Consider the following 12,115-nt stretch of genomic DNA (forward strand, 5'->3'; position numbering starts at 1 on the left):
GTTCCATGACTGGGTGCAATTGCACATTTTCTATGATGGACTTTCTTATGAATCAAGGAAGGCTGTAGACCATTCATCAGGAGGTTCATTGAACAGGAAAAAGACTGTGGAAGAAGCCATTGAAGTGATTGAGACAGTGGCTGAGAATGAGTACTACTATGCATCAGAGAGACACAACACTAAGGGAGTCATGGAGCTGAACCATGTTGATACAATTCTAGCCCAAAACAAGGTGTTTGCCAAGCAACTAGCAGAGCTCACCAGGAAATTAGAAACAAAGCAAGTGGCTGCAATATACACACAAGATCAAGAGGAAGCAAGCACTGAAGGAGGTGATTGGGAAGAGGCCAATTATGTAGGAAATCAACAAAGGCAACCATATGATCCACATTCCAACACTTACAACCCAGGCTGGAAAAACCACCCAAACTTTGGGTGGGGAAACCAGCAAAACCAACATAACAAGTCCACATACCAAAACTCCAACCAAAGATCATATCAAGCCACACAAAACACTTACTCCCAACCATCATATCATGGCCAAAATAGTCAACCTACCCAACCTAATCCGAACCAACAATTTCAAGATCAATTGAACAGGATAGAAGGAAGGCTGGCAAACATGGGTCAGGACGTAAGTGAGTTGAAAAGCTTTAGGGATGATGTGAGATCTACCTTAAGGAACCATGGTGAAAGACTAAAGAGGATGGAGTCTCAAGTAGGAGAGCTGTCTCAACAAGCCCCCAAGTCAACTGCAGTGTTCCCTAGTGACACGGAAAAGAATCCTAAAGGGGAACAAAAGGGAGTGAGATGGGAAGACTGCAAGGCCATCACCATATTGAAGGAAGTCTCAGAAGAAGAAGGAATCAGACCCTCAGAACAGGAGCCAGAAATCTTGAAGGAAGGTTTGGAAGAAGCTAAGTAGGAAAGTGAAACTGATCAAGCCAAGGAACTGCAAAAAGGCACGATGGAAACATACCAACCAAAAGCACCATTTCCTCAGAGGTTAGGAGGAGGTGAAAAAGGGAAAACCTATTCAAGGTTTTTAGAGACATTTAAGTCTCTCCATATCAATATTCCCTTTCTTGAGATTCTCCAGCAGATGCCTACACATATCAAGTATTTAAAGGAATTGTTGAGCAAGAAAAGAGTTTTGAAGGGAGGACAAACGGTAACAATGAACAAAGAATGCAGTGCCCTCATCAAGAAGGACACAGTCTCTAAGAAAACAGACCCAGGAAGTTTTCATATCCCCTGCATCATAGGGGAAACAAAAATTGACAGAGGATTCTGTGATCTAGGAGCTAGCATAAATGTGATGCCTCTAACTCTTATGAAGAGGCTACAACTGAATGAGGTGAGATCCACTGATGTAATCATACAACTGGCTGACAAAACTCAGAAGCAAGCTGAAGGGGTAGTTGAGAATGTGCTGGTGAAAGTGGGAGATTATTACTTCCCCACAGACTTTGTCATTTTGGACATGGAGGAAAGCTACTTACACCCTATCATTCTGGGCAGGCCATTTCTAGCCACTACTAGAGCGCTCATAGATGTAGAACAAGGAGAGCTAATTCTGAGAATACATGATGAACAGCTCATTTTCAAAGTTTTCAAACCTGCATCTGAGCCTGAACCAGAACCTAAAAAGCCTAAGGATGATAGTAGCCATCTGTGTTTGGAGGAAAGTAATCCAGCAGCTGAAACTTTAAAACAGTCCTTGGAAGGCAAACAAGAGTTGCAAGAGTTAAAGCCACAAGAATCAATGGAAACAGATCAGAAGGATCCTCCTGGCATAAGGGTCAATGAAGAAATCCTCAAGAGAAAGGGAAGAATGGTAGGGAAATTGCCAAGAGGGTGGAGAAACAAGAAAATTCCCACTGAAGGTTTTTCTCCGGGAGATAAAGTGATATCAAGTCATTATCTGCCAATCCCACCTGGCCTCAAAACCATTCCTTCCCAGCTCCCTCATGTGTTCACAATCAGGAAAGTTCTTTCTATGGAACATTTAGAAGTCATGAAGGAATCAAATGGGGACGTTTTCATAGTGAGAGGAGAAGACATCAAGCACTACAATCCACCCTAACAAAGGACAACCGTCAAGCTAGTGACGTTAAAGAAGCGCTTCATGGGAGGCAACCCATGTTTTAGTATCCTTACTCTTTATTGTTTTGCTTTACATCTAATAAAGCATGGTTTCTTATGCATGAACTTGAATCCTCAGGACAACTGTTGATAAAGTGCACTAAACATTGCATGTAAATTACAATTGGTCTCTAAGTTTGGTGTGCCTGAAGGCACTCCCAAATCTTATTCAAATTGTATTCAATCTTTCATTCAAGGTGCACGACCAAACATTAAGTTTGGTGTTCCTTTTGAACACAGTTAATGAAAAGCAAGAAGTTCCTCTGGATTTAGAAGTTCATGACAAGTATACCATTTGCATGTTTTAATACTTTGATTTCAATTACTTTAGGTAGTAAAATTGTTTAGGATCAAAGCGCCAAAGTGACTAGGATTTATTAGAATTATGCACATTCATTAAGGACAACCAACATGGATTTCATGTCATCAGGAGACATTACCAAACACTAAGTTTGGTGTCCAGTAATAAGTGTGCATACATACAAAGGTCACGGCTATAAGCTCAGGAAGTCAATCATTGATTTACAATTCAAAAAGAAGGAAAAACATGTACAAGTACTATTCATTATTCACATGACCGAAAAAAATGATAGCAAATTTGTTTGTTCGTGCAGGTACAAAAGGAAAGATAAGAATGGAGGAAAAAGACAAGGGGGGAGGTACGGTGCTTGGTCAAAAAGGAAGTTCACAAGTCTTTGAAACTAACACATGGGAAAAGGGAGTTCTGCATGAAAAGATAGCTACATGTACAACCTAATGCACTCAGAATACTTCCAAGAAAATGAAAAGCAATTCGTCCTTCTCCCTAATTCATATATTTACCATCAGGCCACCCTTCACAAATCACCCTAGCCGTCCATTTTTCACTTACGGGCACTATAAAGAACCACTTGGGGAACGAGTTCCACACCACCAAATCTCCTTCATGCACATTTTCTTTCATCATAGCATAACTATCTCTTGCCGAAAATAACCTCACCACACTTCCAACAACACTTCTTGCTTCACCTTGTCAACTTTAGCTTGTCACTTACCAAAACTAAAGAACCAATGGCAGCCTCATCTAGCCACAAAAAAAGAAAAGACAAGCAGCCAATGGAGGAGAACAGGGAATTCGATGCATGGAGATACAAATCAGTTTTCCATGAGATTCAAGCCGAATGGATGAGACCTAAAATGGTACTAGCTGAGGTTCCCTTTGACCTTGAAAAGGATGAGTTCCCAGGTGTTTGGGAGAAGATCAAAAAGAGGAAGTGGGAGCTCCTGACTAAGCCAATCACTAAAATCAACATCAACCTGGTGAAAGAGTTTTATGCAAATGCAGTGAGGGAGGATTCAACCGTGAAACCCACATACAAAAGCTATGTGAGAGGGGTGGAAGTTGACTTCAGCCCCAAGGCAATCATGAAAACTCTTGGCCTGAAAAACATACGTTTCAGCCAAGCAAGTTATGAGGAAAGGATGATAGGAGAACCTGACTATACGACTATTGCGGAAGACCTTTGTGCCATCAGAGCTGAATGGGTGAGAAAAACAAGAGGGGCTCCAAGAGTCTTGAGAAGGGGAGACCTAACACCTGAAGCTAAAGGGTGGTATGCAATAGTTAGGAGATCCATCCTACCCACTGCAAACTCTTCAGAAATAGTCCCTAAAAGAGCCATCTTGCTACATTGCATTATGGTGGGAGGGGAGATCAAAGTTCATAAGCTCATTGCTGAACAGATACAAGAGCTTAGTGAGAAAAGTGACCCTGAATCCTGGCTCCACTTCCCTAGCACCATCATTAGACTATGCATCGATGCCCAAGTACCTCTTGAAGATGAAAGACCTAATTGGCTATATCCTGGAATGGCTATAACTGCGTACAGAATGACTCTTGGCCCAATTGCTCCAAGACATACAAAAAGAAGAAATGAAGAAGGGCAACAAGCAGAAGCAGAGCAAGAAGCAGAGCAAGAAGGACAAGAAGGAGAAGAAGGAGAAGAAGAGCAAGAAGAGCAAGGAATTCCAGAAAGAAGACAACAAATTCCCAGAGACCCCATGGATATGAGCAGAATGCAGGAAATCATAGAAGGAATGTCTCAACAATACATGAGGTCTCAGGAGAGACAAGAGGACTTTCACCTAAAAATGATGGATATGCAAAGGAACTTTGAATCAAGATTCTTAGATCTGCAAAGGGAACAGAATTTACAATTACAGGAATCCCTCAGCCACATATGCCAACACCAAGATGCCAATGTCTTGGCAATCAAGGAAGCCACCACTTTACAGAACGCAAGATACTCAGTGCAAGCTGATTACAACATCAGTTCTCAAATCAAGCTTAACTACATAGGGGAACATCTACACAAGATGGACCCAGCATTCCCAGCTTTTGATGAGTATTTCAAAGGGAGGAAAGAAGGAGAAATAAACAAGGCAATGATCCTTGAAAAAGGAGTGGAAGAAACAATGAAAAAGGCTGGATTCTGGAAAAAGCTCATAAGAAAAGACAAAGGAAGTACAAGTGGTCAAAAAGAGGTAGGAAGCAAGAAGAAGCAGGATCCCAAGAATCAAGAAGAACCAAGCAATAAATGAGAGGTGGTCTCGTTCCTTAATAATCAAATGATAATTGATGAATTGTCTTTATGAGCTTTCTTTCATTATAAGTCATTTAAGTTTTATGTGAACGTTCTAGTATGTTTGTCTGTTTATTGCTTTGAATAAAGTGAATGCCTAGATGTTTGGATATAACTTCACCTTCTTAAACAAATGCTTGCCATGCTTGTTCTGTTTCCAAAAATTAAAAGAAAAGTTTGAACAAAAGTAGCTTGGCTCAATTAGTGACAAATCAAGTAGAATTAAGTGGTGGTATGCATGCTTGATTGTTTAGTCAGATCACTGGAAATAGAGTGTAGAATTATCATTTTTTGTGTAGAAATTGAAAACTGTCTATGGATCTTGATGAATAAATGTCTTTGGCCATGAAAAAGATAGAAAAAGAAGAAGAAAAAGCCACTAAAAAAAGGCAACCAAAAAGAAAAAAAAAATTGAGAAAATAAGCTAGGCACCAATGGTTTGAACTTCTGAGACAAATGCCTGTGGTGTTTATGTATTAAGGATATGCTTGGATGAATAGGTTCTGAGGAGTGTTTCAACACTTGGTAACTTGGGTTAACTAACCCGGGATTATCAACCAAAAGTCCATTATCAAGAGCAACCTAAATACAAAACATTTAGTCACACAAAGAGGTGCTGGGCACCAATGTCTCAAGAAGAAATGTGAACTAAAATGCCTGCAGTGGATATGTGTAGTGCACTGATAAGAAAAAGAAAATGCCAAAGGCATGTGCAACACATGACACTAAGCAAACAAGGAGCAAAGGAGCTCAAAGAAAAAGAATAGAAAAACAAAGAAGAGAAAAGTGCCAAGGACATAAGAATAACAAGAGGCCATAGCAGTGTTTGATGAATGCAATGAAAAAGTGATAATCTTACCTGATAAGAATGAAAAAGTGATGCTGTAACTTTCTGCATAAAACCCTTCTGATGAACTTCAAGTGCTTACTAATATAGCCAATGTAGTTGCTTTCTGTTTCATACTTTCTTCTCAAATAACTCAGGACTTGCTTAGGGACAAGCAAGTATTAAGTTTGGTGTTGTGATGCCAAGGCATCTTAGGCGAGTTTCACTAGCATTTTTCTGTTAGTTTTAGTTGTTTTATGCACTTTCTTGAGCTTAAAGTAACCAAGAATGGTTAAATGAATAACAAAGCAATGAACCATCCAAACAGTATGATTTTTATGCAAATTTCATGAGTTTTTAGTTATATTACTTGAATGCTATGAATGGAAGATTCTCATGAAAATTTGCAAGACTTTGATGCAGTTGTTTGGATGATTTCAGGAAAGAAGAGGCTAGGCAAGGAAGCAACAAAAATCAATAAAGGAAGCTTGAATATCACATGTGGAGTTTAAGTTCCAGTTTAAGCTTAAACTGGAACTTAAACGGCCAAAATCATGAAAGCTGAGGAAAGGGTGAAAGTGGCGTTTAACCTCCAGTTTAACCTTAAACTGGAAGTTAAACGCCAGAAATGGGAAATGCACCAGGGAGCCATTTCCACGTTTAAGCTCCAGTTTAACCTTAAACTGGAGCTTAAACGTGTTCGACCAAGTTTTCTCCTCCAGGGTTGATTTCTCCATTTCCACGTTTAAGCTCCAGTTTAACCTTAAACTGGAGCTTAAACGTGTTCGACCTCCAGGGCTACCTTTCTCCGCTTCCACGTTTAAGCTCCAGTTTAACCTTAAACTGGAGCTTAAACGTGTTCGACCTCCAGGATGGCTTTCTCTATTTCCACGTTTAAGCTCCAGTTTAACCTTAAACTGGAGCTTAAACGTGTTCGACCTCCAGGGCTGCTTTTCCTATCTCCACGTTTAAGCTTCAGTTTAACCTTAAACTGAAGCTTAAACGTGTTCGACTACGTTACCCTCCAGGGCTGCCTTCTTCCATTTCCACGTTTAAGCTTCGGTTTAACCTTAAACTGAAGCTTAAATGTGCTTCCACAAAAGGCATCACTGGAAGTGTCTGGCGTTTAAGCTGCAGTTTAAGCTTAAACTGCAACTTAAACGCCACTCTTGGAAAAGGTTTCTGGGCCAAAAATATTGCAGTTTAAGTTAGCATTTGAGCACAAACATTAACTTAAACTTACTCTGGTATGAAACCCAATTGAATATCATGGTTTATGGGATTGGGCCTGAAGGATTGATGAGTCTGGAATTTCAATTTGTTGAGTCATGTGTCATTACTTGATTATCACTAAGTTGGCTCAATGAATGTTACAGAATTTGGATCAGCAGCCTCATCAAGATTATGGATCATAAACCCAAAGCAAAAGGAAAGCAGGGAGAGGCCTCAAAGCCCAAGAAACACAACAGAAGCTCAATGAAGAAAGTGTATAAATAGGATAGAATTTAAGTTAGAGAGGGACTTTTTTTTTACCTTTTCATTTTTGGGGAAGTTTTCATACTTTTGTAATTGAATTCAGAGCTATGACTCACTAAACCCCCTTTCATTGGGTTAGGGAGCTCTATTGTAATTCAATGAATCAATAATAGTTTTATCTTCTTCTTCAATCTTTTCTCTTGAATTTTGTTAGAAAGCTTCTCGATCTAATTCCATTGGGTAGTTGTCTTGGGAAAGAAACTACCCATAATTGGAATCCTTCGGAACCTTGGGAAAGGAATGGAGGGTTCATGCTAGAGAAGCTTTCTCACAGTGAATTGGATTGGGGTTTGGATGGATATTGTGACATGTAATCCTACCAAATTGTGGTTCATGAAACTGTGTGGTATAATCAGTGATCGAGCATCATCTCTTCTTATGAACATTTAAGCCAAGGGATTGGAAATTTGTTTGTTTTTAGAGAGAATTGGTGAGCCAAGGGATTGGGATCCAATCATATAAGATTGCCAAGCAAAAATTCAATGAACGCATTGGTTGAGGAAGAGATAAAAATGTTTTGATTCGGAGATCTCAATATCTCCTAAAACCCAATGAATTCCCCATCTCCGATTTCCACTTTCTCTTTACATTCTGCAATTCAATTCATGCAATCACCCCTATTCCCTTTTAATTTCAGCAATTTAGCTTCTCGCTCTTTAATTCATGCAATTTAAGATTCCGCAATTTCTTGCCATTTACGTTTCCCGCCAATTTTACATTCCGCAACTCTCATCTAATTCTTGATTCCGCTCAACTAGACACACTTCTAATCCGAATTGCTCATTCAACCAATCCTTGTGGGATTCGACCTCACTCTATTGTGAGTTTTTACTTGACGATAACCGGTGCACTTGCCGGTGAACACCAAACTTAGTTCCTTGCCATATGCAGCAATTTGGATCATATGCAGAAAACCTCATGTGCTTTTATTAAGAAAATAACTATGAACTAGAAATTAAACTATTGTTTAAGTAGTTTCCCTGATTGGTTGGAGCTAGTGACTAGTCATGCTGAGGTAGAAATGTGCTTTTAATGAAGTTTTTGGTGGAACACCAAACTTAGAATCTCACATTCACCCTTGAATTGTTTTGGTGTGCAACACCAAACTTAGCTCCTTGCAATACAGATAAATCTACTTAACTCTTTTATTGAAATAACTACAAAAGAAAAACTACCTTTGGTTGGGTTGCCTCCCAACAAACGCTCGTTTACTGTCATTAGCTTGACATGTTGTTCCTGACTTTCTTCCTCTTCCTCCAGTTTGTTAAGAGGAATGACTTCAAGTGGATAAAGGAGCTAGTTAGTGCCCCTTGTTGTGAATGCCTCTTTCCAGCAAGCTTTCCCTTGTGATTGGCTTGAGTGAACTTGCTTGTTGGCTCAGGAGTTGGATTGTTCTTCGACCTTCTCTTCTTCATGGATATGGTCCTTTGTTTCTCGGTCACAATCCTCATTTTGGTGCTTGTTTCTACTGCCTTCACATCCTTGATCTCAGAACTTGGTTGTTGTTGGACAGTTGGAGTATCCTGTTCATCAAAAGCTTCCTGAATTTGTGGTTCAATGAACCCTTCCTCTTTGCAACTCTCTGTTTCATTGGAGTGTGATCTCCCTTGATTGACTTTCTCCCTTTCTTGTTCTTCTGATTCCTCCCTTGGGTTTGCCATGGTATCACTAGAAGAATTGTGGGTAGGGATTTGCTTTGATAGATATCCAATTTGTGCTTCTAGCTTTTGAATGGCAGCACCTTGATTTTGTAAGTTGGATATCACTTCTTCCTTAAAGCTTTTCAAATCAGCCACATCTCTGCCCATAGTTGCAAGCATTCCTTCTATCCTGGTTAACTGATCATGAAGTGATTGGTTCGGATTGGGTTGATGAGGTTGATTATCTTGGCTGTGATATGGTGGCTGGGAGTATGTGTTTTGTGTGGGCTGATAGAGTCTTTGGTTGGAGTGTTGGTAGTGGTATGACTCTTGTGTGTAGTGGAATGAGTCTTGTGGATAGTGAAATGAATTGTATGAATTTGAGAAGGAATTTTGTGCTGAGAAATGCTCAAGTGATGAAGAATTTGGATATGTAAAACTAGGAGGTGAGGTTGGATAATTCAGAGGTGATGGCTCTTGATGAATGGGGTGTGAATAAGTGAAATCTCTTTGGTTTCGATCTTCCCAGCCACAACTTGAGTAGTGATCAAATTCACCAAAACATGGACCATTTTGTGGCTCTGGGAAGTACCCCGTTTCCTGTTCCTGATACTCCCACCCACCATGAGCATAATAACATGAATCATTCTGTGGTGGTGGAGAGTTTCTCATGAATTTTGATTGACCAAAAGATGATGGATACTCCTTTCTTTTTTGCAATGTGCTCAGTCTCAAACAATACTCATCCAAAGATAGTGGAAATTCCATAGTGAGGCAATATCACAAACAGCTAGTGGTTAGTATGCTAACAAGTGAATAAGCAAAGAAAACAAATTAAAATTTGCAGAAATTAGCAGTAATAAACTGAAACAAAAACTATTAACAAAAAGAAAAGAAAAATTGCTCAATCTAGTTAACTTCCAATTGGAGAATTGTCAATCGAAAACCAATCCCCGGCAACTTAGTGATAATCAAGTAATGACACATGACTCAACAAATTGAAATTCCAGACTCATCAATCCTTCAGGCCCAATCCCATAAACCATGATATTCAATTGGGTTTCATACCAGAGTTAGTTTAAGTTAATGTTTGTGCTCAAATGCTAACTTAAACTGCAATATTTTTGGCCCAGAAACCTTTTCCAAGAGTGGCGTTTAAGTTGCAGTTTAAGCTTAAACTGCAGCTTAAACGCCAGACACTTCCAGTGATGCCTTTTGTGGAAGCACGTTTAAGCTTCAGTTTAAGGTTAAACTGAAGCTTAAACGTGGAAATGGAAGAAGGCAGCCCTGGAGGGTAACGTAGTCGAACACGTTTAAGCTTCAGTTTAAGGTTAAACTGAAGCTTAAACGTGGAGATAGGAAAAGCAACCCTGGAGGTCGAACACGTTTAAGCTCCAGTTTAAGGTTAAACTGGAGCTTAAACGTGGAAATAGAGAAAGCCATCCTGGAGGTCGAACACGTTTAAGCTCCAGTTTAAGGTTAAACTGGAGCTTAAACGTGGAAGCGGAGAAAGGTAGCCCTGGAGGTCGAACACGTTTAAGCTCCAGTTTAAGGTTAAACTGGAGCTTAAACGTGGAAATGGAGAAAGCAACCCTGGAGGAGAAAACTTGGTCGAACACGTTTAAGCTCCAGTTTAAGGTTAAACTGGAGCTTAAACGTGGAAATGGCTCCCTGGTGCATTTCCCATTTCTGGCGTTTAACTTCCAGTTTAAGGTTAAACTGGAGGTTAAACGCCACTTTCACCCTTTCCTCAGCTTTCATGATTTTGGCCGTTTAAGTTCCAGTTTAAGCTTAAACTGGAACTTAAACTCCACATGTGATATTCAAGCTTCCTTTATTGATTTTTGTTGCTTCCTTGCCTAGCCTCTTCTTTCCTGAAATCATCCAAACAACTGCATCAAAGTCTTGCAAATTTTCATGAGAATCTTCCATTCATAGCATTCAAGTAATATAACTAAAAACTCATGAAATTTGCATAAAAATCATACTGTTTGGATGGTTCATTGCTTTGTTATTCATTTAACCATTCTTGGTTACTTTAAGCTCAAGAAAGTGCATAAAACAACTAAAACTAACAGAAAAATGCTAGTGAAACTCGCCTAAGATGCCTTGGAAGTTAACTAGATTGAGCATTTTTTTTTTGCTTTGTTCATTCAGTTCAAGTTACTTGTTTAATTTTAATTTCTGCACTCTGTTACATGCTTTCTTTCTTTATGCCTTTAAATTCAAGCAACTAACTCACTGACTCACTAACTATTTGAATTAATTCCTCAACTGCTCTAACCATACTCTTCCATTAACCAAGAGTATTTTACTTGTTTGTTGCCTGTGCTGTGTTCTTGTATGACAGGTAGGAGAGGAGAGACATCAACTCCTCCATATACCGAACCAGAGAGGACCCTTCATAGACTTAGAAGGGAAGCAAGAGGGAAGAGAGTACTGGGAGAAGAAGAATCTGAAGGAGAATCTGAGGACAATTTTGAGGAAGCTCTAGATCTCAACATGGAAAGAGAAGTTCATAACCATGGGAGAGCTGATGGAAACAATGCCATTCCCGAGAGGAGGGTTCTTGGTTCATACATAAACCCAACATCTGGGAATTGTGGTAGCAGCATTCAGAAACCACCCATTCAGGCCAACAATTTTGAGCTCAAACCACAGCTAATATCACTTGTGGAGAATCATTGTTCATTTGGTGGGAGTGCTAATGAAGACCCAAACCAACATCTCACAAAATTCCTGAGAATTTGCGACACTGTGAAGTCTAATGGAGTCCAGGAAGATGCCTATAAACTGCTTTCGTTCCCATTTTCACTTAGGGACAAGGCAGCTAAGTGGCTGGAATCATTCCCAAGGGGGAGCCTAACAACATGGGACGAGGTGGAAAGCAAGTTTCTGGCACGTTTCTACCCCCCACAAAAGGTCAATAGGCTTCGATCTGAGGTTCAGACTTTTAGACAACAAGATGGTGAAACTCTCTACGAGGCATGGGAGAGGTTCAAGGATTTGACAAGGAAATGCCCACCAGACATGTTCCATGACTGGGTGCAATTGCACATTTTCTATGATGGACTTTCTTATGAATCAAGGAAGGCTGTAGACCATTCATCAGGAGGTTCATTGAACAGGAAAAAGACTGTGGAAGAAGCCATTGAAGTGATTGAGACAGTGGCTGAGAATGAGTACTACTATGCATCAGAGAGACACAACACTAAGGGAGTCATGGAGCTGAACCATGTTGATACAATTCTAGCCCAAAACAAGGTGTTTGCCAAGCAACTAGCAGAGCTCACCAGGAAATTAGAAACAAAGCAAGTGGCTGCAATATACACACAAGATCAAGAGGA

At 39.9% G+C, this 12,115-nt stretch overlaps 1 non-coding gene across 1 annotated transcript; it reads right to left on the bottom strand.

The window, feature by feature from the left end:
* Positions 1-11,696: 11,696 nt before the first annotated feature.
* On the bottom strand, positions 11,697-11,800 carry LOC148570516 (small nucleolar RNA R71). Its single transcript, XR_015908377.1, has one exon. It is a non-coding gene; the product is annotated as a small nucleolar RNA R71 (small nucleolar RNA).
* Between the last annotated feature and the right edge of the window lie 315 nt (positions 11,801-12,115).

This window comes from Arachis ipaensis, chromosome B3 (genome assembly GCF_059453495.1).
Source record: "Arachis ipaensis isolate K30076 ecotype BB chromosome B3, ASM5945349v1, whole genome shotgun sequence".
NCBI classification, from domain to species: domain Eukaryota; kingdom Viridiplantae; phylum Streptophyta; class Magnoliopsida; order Fabales; family Fabaceae; genus Arachis; species Arachis ipaensis.